At 36.6% G+C, this 15,133-nt stretch overlaps 1 pseudogene; it reads right to left on the bottom strand.

The window, feature by feature from the left end:
* Positions 1 to 1,266: 1,266 nt before the first annotated feature.
* On the bottom strand, positions 1,267 to 6,196 carry LOC128215982 (uncharacterized; annotated as a pseudogene).
* Positions 6,197 to 15,133: the final 8,937 nt, after the last annotated feature.

Raw genomic sequence — 15,133 nt, 5'->3', positions numbered from 1 at the left:
GAGTTTGACATCGCCCGGTCGACCGCCCGCCCGCCCGAAAAACGACGTTCGTCATTCTGATAACCAGGTTTCACCTTGTGAAAACCTGGTTAATTATTGCCCATCGTTTACTAAGGAGTTTCGGTTAAAGGTTAAGGGCAAGGTGGTATTTCATCTTGGATTTTTAACTCAAATCTCAAATAAAGTTCATTTATTGACTTCATTTTTATACAGTTGTTGAAGGTAATCGCACAATAAGGTTACAATTCCACACAATCCTAAAACAAACAAGGCAGTCCAAAGGACGGCTATATATCCCCAGCCATTGTTTTTTAGTATATTTTGTTTTTCTCGCAACCTGACTGGTACGCTGAATCTGACCCAAAGTTGTACGCAACCACTGGTTAAGAATGGGAATATAGGAAATACAAGTTGTTTGATCGGTAACCTAAATATTCTTGGATATTTGAACATATTATAAAAGGATATTTTTTAAAGTTATTCATATTGTGTGTAGTGTAGGTAAGATCAATGTCAAGGTTATTTTGGCTAAAAAGAAGGAAAATGAGTCCTTGATTAATAGCATCGATGAAATAGCAAGATTTAAGTATTTTCGATAAAGTGATACATATATATGGGCCGCGTAGCGACAAAGCCTGTCTAATGACCAAGATATCGATTTAAAGTTTTTACCATTTTTAAATAGGTGTGTTTATAATAATAATAAATTTGTTATTTTATGTTTGATATCTTGTAAACTTTTTGAGATTTTCCACTTTAAGTGACACAGGGGTAAACGTCGATGTTATGACGTGTGAAATACCAACAACTAACGTAAAAACTTTGTGATAATGAAGCGAACACCTGTCTTTATGAGTAAATATTCATACCAATATTGCTGACATAGACGTTTTAACTGTTTTAATTTCAATTTTAATTTCGTTGCTAAGCAACATTAGAACATTTAAGAATAACATTAAACATAGCAACATAATGCAAAAACGGCATTTTAAAAACAAATCAACAACTTAATTTCATTTTAATAACACTTTATTAGAGGTATTGTCTTAACTATATACGCAAACATTCCTTGTACTGTGCCTTGGCTGTTATATATTTGTTTTACTTGCAAACTAATTTATCATTAATATGGTGCATACATTACTATGTCTAACGTGCAATACTGATATGTTGCTCAACAAAGAGCAATGTAAGTCTTGTATCTACAAAAGATGTCGTGAATTTACATTAACAATAGAACAATCACCGGCGACAAGGCATACACAGCTATAAAGTGTTTGGTACGGGGCATAAAATGTCCTGGTACGGAGGCCGAACGTATGGTCGGACGCATTTATATAAGGAATCGTGACGGGGATGGCTAAATCCTGCAGCTTGAACAACATCCGGTCGGGCTTGGGTCTCGAACCGGAAGGCATGATCCTTAAGAACGTTCAGCGTGTCCTCCTCTGCATCTCGCGACGTTCTTACTACAACGACACCAGGCTCAGTGGAAGAAAATCGAAAGTACTGGTACTTCCTGAAATTTAATCATGCATGACACTTGATTAACAAGCGATTTTCATTAATAAACAAGCAAATTATTTGAATTGATATCCCCCACCTGATTGGGCTAAGTCAAGAAATGGAAATCAATTGTTGATGAAATAATATACGTTTAAATATATATATTATATATATATATATATGCGTTTGAGTTTGATTGCAACTATTTGAAATAAAAAAAAATGTATATAATGTAACATTTAGAATTGATCAAGAAACATAGTTTATGACTCCATGTTACCAAGTTCCAAACTAATCTAAGATTTCATCAAGGCAAACATTCTGATCAAGTTTCCTGAAGATTGGTCCAGATATATGCAAAAATATAGCCTCTAGAGTGTCCACATGGTTTTTAAGATTTGATTCAGTGACCTCATTTTTGACCCCACATGACCTACTAGTTTCAAACTATTCCAAGATTTCATCGAGGCATTCTGATTAAGTTTTATGCAAATTAGAGCAGATGTATTGCCTCTAGAGTGTTCCCAATATTTCTGTAAGATATGCTTTGTAAGATATGATCTAATGACCTAGATTTTGACCCATATGACCCACTTTTAAAACGCAGTCGAAATTTAACCAAAGAGAACATTCTGACCATGTTTGAACTAAATCAGACCAATCACCACCATAAAATATCTTCAGACAAGATTTTTGAAAGATTTGACCTAGTGACCTAATTTCTTATCACATTTGACCCAGCTTAAAACATGTTCAAGAGTTCATCAAGGACAACATTCTGATAAAGTTTCATGAATATAAGACCATACATATTGTCTCTGTGTTTCAAAGAATTTTCTAAAATTTGACCTAGTGACCTATTTTTTGACCCCATATGCCCCACTTTTACAAGCGGTTCATATTTCTTCAAGGGGTACATCATGACCAACTTTGAACATAATCCGACCAATCATTTCAATTCCGGAAAAAAAATCTAAGATTTGACCTTGTGACCTAATTTTTGATCATAAGTGACCCAGTTTTAAATAAGTCCAATAGTTCATCAAGGAAAACATTCTGATTAAGTTTTATGAATATTTGACCATGAATCAAGAAAAACATTCTGATAAATTTTCATGAATATTTGACCATAATGCCTCTATTGTGTTTCAATGATTTTTCTAAGATTTGATCAACTGACCTAGTTTTGTTCCCATGTAACCCACTTTTAAAAGAGGTCGAGATAAGATCAAGGGGAACATTCTGACTAAGTTTGAACATTTTCTGATCAATGCCTACCAAGATATGGTACCGGACGGACGGACGGACGGACAACGCCAAAACAATATCCCCCTCCCGAAATCTTCAATTCGGCGGGGGATAATAAACGGAGTTTGGCTACTTATTACATACTGTTGCATTTGCGGTAATTATTTATACATGGGTTTTAGTCAATCGTAAAACCATAGTCATAATAGAGAAGGTATGGGACTATTATGAGATGTAATTGAACGTGACGTTACCTTATTCCATTGATTGCTTTTAAATGATCGCCAAGGAAGCCTTTCCAGTTTCTCCAAGACCACGCTGGATAGCGAACCGCTGTGTTAGAATATAAGGATTTGTTCACAACGTCCTTCAGCTGATCCAGGCTTTCACAGTCCGTTCTCCTGTACAGTCGCTTCACATATCCAAACCCACTATCCACGAGGCATTTTGCATGTCCTGCAAGAGTTTGATAAAAAGATTTATTAATTAAGAGCATGTGTATTTTGCACGATTTTAAAGTTGCAGAAACAAAAAGACGATGTAATAGCACCAGGAGAATAAAATCTTAATATAAGCAAATCTGAATATATAAGCAAATGTGAATATAAATCTATACATGCCTATTCAACGAAACAGTTATATGTTTATGTATAAAATATGCATATATATTTACTATAATGACTAAGAAATACGAACCTGGTATTTGTATCAGATACTCAATAATACTGTGCTGTCCAGTCATGACTCTCCACATGAAGTAGCCCACGAGAAACTTATTCTTATTCTGACCTGTAATGCGAAAATATATATGAATGTGTGCAATTAATTTCCTGTACATAATGTATCACCAACTTAATTACGCGCAAATTAAACCAGAAACACACGTAAACGCACACACAAACAAAACTGCGAAGGTGCGACATTGTAAATGATACGGACAATTACCAATAGAAAAAAGAGGAGGGATGGCGCAGAGTTAGAGTGTCTGCTTTCCGACAAAGAGGTGCAAAGTTCGATCTCCAGTAGGGAAACATTCCTGTGACCACTCATATTGACACACAGTACTGGTGAGTTCAAGCAAGGAAATTGACTCGAGAGTTACTCTATAAGCTATCAGCTTTCTTCACAATTGAACTAAAATAAATTGGTATGCTAGTAATATATTTTATGTTTTGTGAAAGATTTGTTTTGTGTTTTAAATTTACCTGGACAATTATCGGCGTGGATGGAGCAAGACGTTGATTGGCCGTCGTAGTTTTGAAGGGCCCAGTCTATCATTGAAATGACGGCATCTGGTCCGTGTGATTTGGAACCGTCTTTCCCGATGGTCTCGTTCTCGTCGATGAGGAAATTCAGCTGGTGTGGGTCGCCATCTATTCGAAATCCAAATATTTTTGTCTTCCGAAAGGACAAGAAGAATAAGGGCCCCATTTGTCTGTAGAAGTGCGGCTGGTTTACACTTTGAGCAAAGTCAAACGTGGAATGGTGGTACCGCTCACATTCAGCGGCGTGACGCGTCTCCGTACTGTGATGTATACAGTCATTGTACAACTCCCGTTCCTGAAAAATGTAATAATCGGCTCTTTCATTTACCTTGAATATAACTCCATTTTTCCAGATGTTGACATTATCGTATAATAAAAGGTGAGAATAGCAGATGCAATTATATGTGATTTAAGTAAGTATGCATTGCACATTATGATTAATGTACATGAATAAAACTATAACAGTGGGTGGTCTAGTGGATAGTTGTGCACATCTCACCTCAACGGTCGTGGGTTCGATCCACTTTACGGGTACTTTCCGATTGCTTCTTGAGAACAGGAAATTGCGGCAGTTATTCATATTATCACCACAAAAAACTACTTAGGCATACAAAAATGATTTGTATTTTACCTGTTGTGCCTTCGTTATATGAGCGCTGTATGCATCCGCAGCTTCTATCTTTTCGTCTTCCTCGACAGCATCCATCACGCGTTTCCTGATTTTTTTCGCATGTAGCACAGACGTCGCCACGCGGAGATGCGATATTGATGTGGGATACACATGTCGACCAAATTGTCTTGAAGGCGGTAAGCTTCACACATCGAATGGGAACAACTGAATCTACAGCCTGTTTCTCATATACCTTGAATGTCTTCAGTTTCGTTTCGCTTGCAGGGAGATAAGTTGGCGGAATATTGTCTCGCCCTCTTGGAGCTGCAGGCATCGGTGACCCCTCACGTTCTGCATAGTTCAGGAGAACTTGACCACGCGCTGCACATCGTCAAACGTAAGGGCGTGTTTGGGCCGTCTTCCAGTGTTTCCATGGGTCCTTGGAACGATCCCATTTGTTGCCATGTGCGCCATCAGAACTTGTAAGGCACTTCTTCCTATGTCATAGCAGAGGTGAAATGTTCTCCGGCAAAAAATGGACTCATTAAATTTAAATGTATAATGTTGTCTCTTTTTTCATTTCTGAGTTGTTTGCCTTGGCGCGGTCGTCTTGTAAGATGGCCATGATATACATGTCTTTTTCATTTGTGTCCATTTCTCTCAAGTTAAGTATGTGTTCATACACATTCCCTACATTAAGCTGTTGTGAACATTTCCTTTGACACCCACATCCATCTTTACACAATTTCTTTATATCTGTAAGCTCACAATTTTCAGCCACGCGTTCACCTAATTCAGCCTCTCCGTTCTCATCGCTGTCTGTATCTTCGTCTACGATTTCTTGCTGCAAAATATAATTCCTCACACACACGTCCTTCCAATATCCTGCCAATTGTGTCAATATCATCGTTGTCGATTTCATTATCAACTTCACAAGATTCGCCTAACTCTTGTGATGCAAATGGTGTAGAAACTGGCAGTCTTCCAAAATGATTTGAGTACACACTCTCTAACTCCTGAAAATATATTATTATAGAACGAAACTCATTATATCTGTCATATGAACCGGGTAATGTTGTATTAGTTGAACCATTTTTTTTCAAAATGTATCAATGATAAAACATATACCAACACAATTTAGTGGGAATGTGATTAAAGCCAAAACAACTGTAGCTCAAAAAAGGAATTGAACTGGAGTCTGCTGCACTAAGATCTTTCCACTGCGCCACATTCTCTTCAGTTAGATTCATAATTAAAGTTATATATTACATAAACTCTTGGACATAAAATCGATATAATGAATCGACATTTTAAACATGATATTTCGTTTTTTAACATATTCATTCGTAAACATATTTATTCGTTTAGTGAACATATTTATTGGCATAGCATGTTACTGTACAAAATACTAAACAATATAAATTCAAATATAGTAAACAACAAGATTTATTCACATGTTATACCTAAATGCAAATTTATGGTAAAACAAACTTTACGCCCTCCTTTCGACAGAATAAAATAATGAAATACATAAAAAAAGATAACTTACATCCAACTCCGCATCCATTTTAACACATCTTAGACAATAACATATACAAATATCTATTTTTTCTTCAGTGTTTACAAAACTAACTTCTCACTTTAGAAATTTACTTTCTGTGACAACGATTTATATACACGCTGTGGTAGGAAATAAGCATGTGAGAATTTACGGGCATATTGTAAATAATAGTTTAAATTATGCATTTGATAACAAATATAAGTGCGTTAACACGACATTAATTGACTATTTAAAATTTAAGTTATATAAAATGAAAGTACAAAATTTAATTCACAAGATTTTACTAACAAATATAAGTTGCAATAACAAAAGTAACACAAAATTTAAATTTAACTGATATAAAATGAAAGTTCAAAGCGTAATTCACAAACTTAATAAACAAACATTAATGAATAAAAGTAGGCCGAAAAGGATCAGGCCGAAATGATATCTCGGATGATTTAAATAATTTTATCGGTGATAATGCAAGGTACCAGTCTAAATAATGTATGCATGCCGGAGACGACCGAGTAACTACAATCTAGAAAGTTGATTAAACCGTCATAGTTCGGCTATGTTCGTGTTTATTCGGAATGTTAACAATTGTATATTTTGTCACATGACTTTATTGAGCCAATTGGGTATCGATATTTTTCACGTATTATATTCAATAAAACCCATTCAGCCGCGTCTTTGATGCCTAGCATCAACATTCGTCTTGTATCTTATCCTCTATTTAGCATGGTCATAATATGGACCCAAAACTTGATGGATTACTGGCACAAATTGCAATTGGCCCGGGTTCCTTAAATTCAGTTATTGTTGCGAAAAGTACATAAAATGTATAAGGTCAATAAATCCAGTTAGAATTGGCATGCCTACACTGCTAAATGTAAAAAGCCCGGGCTCAACATGTGTATACTACAAATGTCAGATGTGACCTTGACCTTTGAGGTATGACAATGAGGACAACATTTGTACCAAGTGATATGGTAATCCATTAATGCATAATTAAGTTACAGCACGGACACGAACAATGTGTACTATAACCTTAAAAAGTCTCGTGTGTCCGTGACCTTTGAGGTATAGACCCGCGACAAGGTCACTGCAGATTGTCTCTATAAGAACAAGCGATGTTTGTCAAACATTATGCCCCCCTGAGCCCCATGTTGTCAGGATTATATGGACAATTGAATGAAATGTGCATGGACCGAAATAACAGCTGATTTGTCTTGGATGCCGTTGAGGCAGTTTTAAGATAATGACCATTCAAAGTGTGAGGATAGAGTGTGTTATGACCATGACCTTTGACCTCAAAATTCATAGGAGTCATCAGCTGGTCACCAAAAATCTAAATGTCAAGTTTGAGGGCCGTGGGTGCAGGCATTGACAAGTTATTACACAGACAAGCTTTTTTTCATTCAAGGTCACTGTGACCTTGACCTTTGACCCAATGACCCCTAAAATCACAAGGGTTCATCTCTGGTCAGACACAACTCCAAGTCAAGTTTGAGGGCCATGGGTGCAGGCAGTGGCGAGTAATCACTCGCACAACCATTAACCATTCAAGGTGACTGTGACCTTGACCTTTACCTTGAAGACCCACAAAAACAAATGGGGTCATCTACTGGTCAGGCCCAACCTCCAAGTCAAGTTTAAGGGCCATGGGTGCAGGCATTGTCGAGTTATCACCCGGACCACCTTTTACCATTCAATGTCACTTTTACCTTGATCTTTGGCCCGATGACCCTCAAAAACAAAAGGGGTCATCTACTGGTCAGGCCCAACCTCCAAGTCAAGTTTAAGGGCCATGGGTGCAGGCATTGTCGAGTTATCACACGGACAACCTTTTACCATTCAATGTCACTTTTACCTTGATCTTTGGCCCGATGACCCTCAAAAACAAAAGGGGTCATCTACTGGTCAGGCCCAACCTCCAAGTCAAGTTTGAGGGCCATGGGTGCAGGCATTGTCGAGTTATCACTACGACAACCTTTTTCCATTCAAGGTCACTGTGACCTTGACTTTTGGCCTGATGATACCTCAAAACAATAGGGGTCATCTACTGGTCAGGCCCAACTTCCATATCAAGTTTGATGACCATAGGTCTATGCATTGTTGAGTTATCACTCAGAGAAGCTTTAAAATTATTTTACCATTAAAGGTCACTGTGACCTTGACCTTTGGCCCAATGACCCCCCAAAACATTTAGAGTCATCTACTAGTCAGGCCCAACCTTCATGTCAAGATTGATGACCATGCGTCCAGGAATTGTTGAGTTATAAGTTGGACAAGCTTTGGTCTACCGACCGACTGACCGACCGACATGTGAAAAGCAATATACCCCTCTTCTTCCAAGGGGGGCATAACAACATTTGTACTCAGTAATATGGTAATCCATAGTGATGGGCCGATGATTGCCGATAATCGATTATATCGGCAGACATTCGTAACTCGGCGATCAGCGACCTCATCGTTCCATAATCGAATAATCAAAAGAAAAAAAATGCTTGAATTTAGTAAATTTCCAACTGTAAATAGTGCAGTTACTTAGAGCTAAGGGAAGTAACCGCTACTTTGAGTTTTAACAGTACTTTCATTTAGTTTTTCTTTGCGTTCAAATCATTTTATGATGGCGGACGGTCAGCGGGGACTTCAATCGATCTCAAAATAGTTGATTACCCTAATAATCGTCGTATTGGTGCTGGAAAAGTGCAATTTATTCCAGCGAAATGGTTAGGGTCATTCAAGTCCAGATTCTTATGAAACTAGGCTTGATCGACCCCAGCCGTGCTCACATATTGAAATGAACGTCAAGATCAGTCGATGTAAAAACAAGAAATATTTGAAGAATGGAAATGATTGCCGTCCAACTACGAACATACGTGAGAAAAGTTTTGCTAATTTAATATACAATTACTCGTTATTTTTAATAGCTAATGCCATCCAATCCCAATTTGTTAGGTCTCATTTTTTCAATTTAATTTTCATAACCGATTCAAGTCATTGACAAATTTGTCCAAATGACAAAACATATGTATCATACAGAATAAGACATGGTTGATAATTGCCTCAGTGAAAAATAATTACTCTCGGGCAATTATTCTTCGCAGAGGGGCAATTGTCACCCAAAAGTCATGGTCAACCATGTATTATTTTATAAATAACATAATAATGTAATAATATAATATATTCATAATATTAATTCATTAGTCAACTTAAGTATACCTCACCATTAAATGTTCCCTTACTTCATAAACCTTGGAATATTTATGTTTTTAATTATTTTTAGAATTATTCAATATGCCAGAAATAATACCCGTTTTCCGACTGAAGCATTAGAAATGAAATTCACATGAAAACTATGGTCCTTATTGATATATACATCAGAAAATGATGCTTTTGTGATACTGTCTGATTACAGCCGATTAATTGGATAATCGATCGATCAGGATCTTCGATTAATCGATTATAAAAATCCAAGCCGATTGCCCATCACTAGTAATCCATCAATGTATAAGTAATTCATAGCGCGGACACGAGCATGTGTACACTTACCTTTAAATGTATCATGTGACCTTGACTTCTGAGGTATCGACCCGGGTAAAGATCAATGCAAAACCTCTCCATGAGGGCAACATTTGTATCAAGTTGTATGTTAATCCATTAATGTATAATTAAGTTATAGCGCCGACACGAGCATGTGTACTCTTGACCTTTAAAAGTCTCGTGTAACCTTTAACCTTTGAAGTATAGACCCGGGTCAAGGACACTGCACATCGGCTTAATAAGGACAACATTTGTACCCAGTAAATTGGTAATCCATCCATGCACAAGTAAGTAATAGCGCGGATACGAGCATAAGTACTGACCTTAAAATGCCTCGCGTGACCTTGACCTTTGAGGTATGGTCCCGGGTCATGGTCACTGCACATTGCCTTTAAAAGGACAACATTTGTATCCAGTAGTTTGGTAATCCTTAAATGCATAAGTAAGTTATAGTGCGGACACGAGCATCTGTACACTTACCTTTAAATGACTCGTTTCACATCGTCTTAATTAGGACAACATTTGTATCAAGTAATATGGTAATCCATTAATACATATGCAAGTTATAGCGTGGACACGAGCATGTGTTCTCTGACCTTTAAATGTCTCGTGGGACCTTGACTTTTGAGGTTTGGACCCGTCGGTCCAGATCAATGAACATTATTTCAATGAGGACAACATTTGTACCAAGTTATATGGTAATCAATCAATGCAAAAGTAAGTTATAGCCCGAACATGAGCATGTGAACTCTAACCTTTAAATGTCTCATGTGACCTTGGCTTTTGAGGTATCGACCCGGGTCAAGGTCACTGTAAAACATCTCCATGCGGACAACATTCGCATCAAGTTATATGTTAATCCATTAATGCATAAGTTATAGGGCGGACATGAGCATGCATACTTTTACCTTTAAATGTCTCGTGTGACCTTGACCTTTGAAGTGTGAACCCGGGTCAAAGCCACTGCATAATTTTTCAATAAGGACAACAATTGCACCAAGTAATTTGGTAATCCATCAATGCATAAGTAAGTTATAGCGCACACACAAGCATGTGTATTCTGACCTTTAAATATATCTTGTGACCTTCGACCTTTACGGTATGGAACCGGGGTTAAGGTCAATGCACAAAGTTTCAATGGGTAAATTGGTTATCCATCAATGCATAAGTAAGGAATAGCCCAGACACAAGCATAATTACTCTGACCTTTAAATGTCTCATGTGACCTAGTATTTTTTGCAGTGTTTTCTAACCTTTCGGGCTATTTTTCATCAAGTCTCACTGTTTATTTGTCATTTTGAGTTATGCATCGGGTGCTATTGTATATCAAATAAAACGCTGATATTATTCTACAATATCCCTATAAGACATACTTGTATTTAATTGTTCATTACACTGCAATACCATTAATACAATATGTGTTTCATTGTTCACAACTATACAACAACATGAATAGGATATGTGTTTTTATTGATAACAACCCTACAACAACATAAATACAATTTGTGTTTCTATTGTTCACAGCTATACAACAACATGAATACGATATGTGTTTTTATTGATAACAACCCTACAACAACATAAATACAATTTGTGTTTCTATTGTTCACAACTATACAACAACATGAATACAATATGTGTTTTTATTGATAACAACCCTACAACAATATGATAACAATGTTTTTTTTTTATTTTTCACAACCCAACAACAATATAAATATAATATGTGTTTCTGTTGTTCACAACTATACCACAATATGCCTATAATATTTGTTTTTATTGTTCACAACCCTACAATATAATGAATACAATATTTATAGGTTATTTAACATTGTTCTGTACAATATGGATATATATTTGGACGAGTACTATATCATATGGTCATATGGATTTCCAAGCTGTCCGCCCTGTAACTTATGCTGTATCGTACTGAACAATGTTAAATGACCTTTTTATACCTATAAATATAATCCCAAATATATTCTGTATTGTACAGAAAATGTTAAATGTTAAAAATACTAAAAAAAAATGATACAGAAAATAATAATCTTAATAATATAATAATACTAAAATCAATAATAATAATAATAATAATAATAATAATAATTATAATAATAATGATAATGATAATAATAATGATAATATAAAAAAAAAAAAAAAAAAAAAAAAAACAAGAGATGTTTGTCAAACATTATGCCCCCCCCCCCCCCCTGAGCGCCATGTTGTCAGGATTATATGGACAATTGAATGAAATATGCATGGACCGAAATGACAGCTGATTTGTTGCTGTTTTAAGATTATGACCATTAAAGTGTGAGGACAAAGTGTGTTATGACCGTCATGACCTTTGACTCTATGAACTCAAAATCCAGAGTCATCAGCTGGTCACCAGAAACCTAAATGTCAAGTTTGAGGGCCATGGGTGCAGGCATTGTCAAGTTATCACAAGACAAGTTTTTTTCGTTCAAGGTCACTGTGAGTTCGACCTTCGACCTGATGACCCCTTAAATCATAAGGGGTCATCTACAAGTCAGATGCAACTCCAAGTCAAGTTTGAAGGCCATGGGTTCAGGCATTGTTGAGTTATCACTAGGACAACCTTTTACCATTCAAAATCACTGTGACCTTGACCTTTGGGTCTATGAATCCTAAAATCAATAAGGGTGATCTACTGGTCAGGCTTAACATCCATGTCAAGTTTAATGATCATAGGTTCAGGCATTGTTGAGAAATCAGTGGGGGAAGATTTGTTAACTTTTTTGCGTTAAAGGTTACTGTGACATTGACCTTGGCCTGATGACCCCCAAAGTCGATAGGGGTCATCTACTGGGCAGGCCCAACCTTCATGTCAAGTTTTGATGACCATAGGTCCATGAATTGTCGAGTTTACTTTCAAGGTCACTGTGACCTTGACCTTTGACCCCTAAAATCAATAGGGGTCATCTACTGGTCAGGCCCAACCTCCATGTCAAGTTTGAGGGCCATGGGTGCAGGCATTGTTGAATTATCACTTGGACAACCTTTTATCATTCAAGGTCACTGTGACCTTGACCTTTGGCCCCATCACCCCTAAAATTAATAGGGACAATCTTCTGGCCAGGCTCAATCTCCAAATCAAGTTTGAGGGCCATGGGTGCAGGCATTGTTGAGTTATCACATGAACAACCTTTTACCATTAAAGGTCACTGTGACCTTGACCTTTGGCCTGATGACCCCCAAAAAACAATAGGGGTCAACTACTGGTCAGGCCCAACCTCCATGTCAAGTTTGAGGGCCATGGGTGCAGGCATTGTTGAGTTATCACTCGGACAAGCTTTAAAATTATTTTACCATTAAAGGTCATCGTGACCTTGACCTTTGACCCGATGACCCCCAAAATCAATAGGGGTCATCTACTGGTCAGGCCCAACCTTCATGTTCAGTTTGATGACCATACGTCCAGGGATTGTTGAGTTATCACTCGGACAAGCTTTGGTCTACCGACGGACCGACCGACATGCCTGTGCAAAGCAAGGGGGGCATAATAAAAATAAAAAAAAAATAAAAATAAAAATAATTTTCATTCTGAACCTTTTCACGGGTTTCGGTCTTTATCATAGGTTTAACATGGTACCTGTGATTCGTACAATACGGAAAAAATATGGGATTTTTGTACGCGCGTGCGTCCCAATACAGAAATATATTGTTTGTACGGTCACATGGTTCAAAATTATAAGCGTCTACGATTGGACGTATAAATTAGGTATGGAATAAGTGTTTTTATTGTTCACAACCTTACAACAATATGAATACAAAATGTGTATTTATTGTTCACAACTCTGCAATAATATGATTACAATATATTGTTAATTTTTCACAACCCAACAACAATATAAATACAATATAAGTTATTAAATTGTTCACAACTATACAACAATATGCCTACAATATAAGTTATCAATTTGTTCACAACTATACAACAATATGCAGATAATATAAGTGTGAAAAAAATGATGATGTAAGCGGCACATACTATGGTTGTGTTTTGTTTATGTCTTGATAGAAATTACATGTTTTAAATTAAACGAAGACCAGTTTAAAGTGCACGTGTTGGAATAAAGTGTTCAAGAGGTTATGCACCAGTCAATTGTAACCACACACCCCCCCCCCCCCCCAGGTCCGGGGAATAGCCGTGACTTTGACTTTCGGTCCAGCCAATCCCGGGTAAAATCCCCGCCCTGTGGGGACTACCTGATGGTTAAACCCCGGCCCGGACTTTTTGGGAAATTTTGGGTCATGAAAAATGCCGAAATTGGGAAATTTTACAGTTAAAAGAAAAAGCTTTTTTTAGTCTCCTATGAATTAGGAAATTATTGATTAAAACTGATTTTCCCTTTATAGTTTAAAAGACCCAAAAATATCAATCCTTGTGGTGTAAATATCAATTGCACTAAATCATGACATAATATTTCATACTGATCTCTGAATATGATGAAAATCAATGATTTCTGAGTTAAGTTTAAAAAAAACCTTTGTATCTCATGAACAACAATATGCCTACAATATAAGTTTCTCATTGTTCACCACCCTACAATGATATGCCTACAATATAAGTTTTCTTTGTTCACCACCCTACAACAATATGTCTACAATATAAGTTTCTCATTGTTCACCACCCTACAACAATATGCCTACAATATAAGTTTCTCATTGTTCACCACCCTATGATAATATGCCTACAATATAAGTTTCTCATTGTTCACCACCCTACAACAATATGCCTACAATATAAGTTTCTCATTGTTCACCACCCTACAACAATATGCCTACAATATAAGTTTCTCATTGTTCACCATCCTACAACAATATGCCTACAATATAAGTTCTCATTGTTCACCACCCTACAACAATATGCCTACAATATAAGTTTCTCATTGTTCACAACCCTATGATAATATGCCTACAATATAAGTTTCTCATTGTTCACCACCCTATGATAATATGCCTACAATATAAGTTTCTCATTGTTCACCACCCTACAACAATATGTCTACAATATAAGTTTCTCATTGTTCACAACCCTATGACAATATGCCTACAATATAAGTTTCTCATTGTTCACCACCCTACAACAATATGCCTACAATATAAGTTTCTCATTGTTCACCACCCTACAACAATATGCCTACAATATAAGTTTCTCATTGTTCACAACCCTACAACAATATGCCTACAATATAAGTTTCTCATTGTTCACAACCCTATGACAATATGCCTACAATATAAGTTTCTCATTGTTCACCACCCTACAACAATATGCCTACAATATAAGTTTCTCATTGTTCACCACCCTACAACAATATGCCTACAATATAAGTTTCTCATTGTTCACCACCCTACAACAATATGCCTACAATGTAAGTTTCTCATTGTTTA

The sequence above is a fragment of the Mya arenaria genome, chromosome 14 (genome assembly GCF_026914265.1).
Source record: "Mya arenaria isolate MELC-2E11 chromosome 14, ASM2691426v1".
In the NCBI taxonomy this organism is placed as follows: domain Eukaryota; kingdom Metazoa; phylum Mollusca; class Bivalvia; order Myida; family Myidae; genus Mya; species Mya arenaria.
Note: the sequence above shows the minus strand (reverse complement) of the source record. Positions and strands in the feature narration are given on the sequence as shown.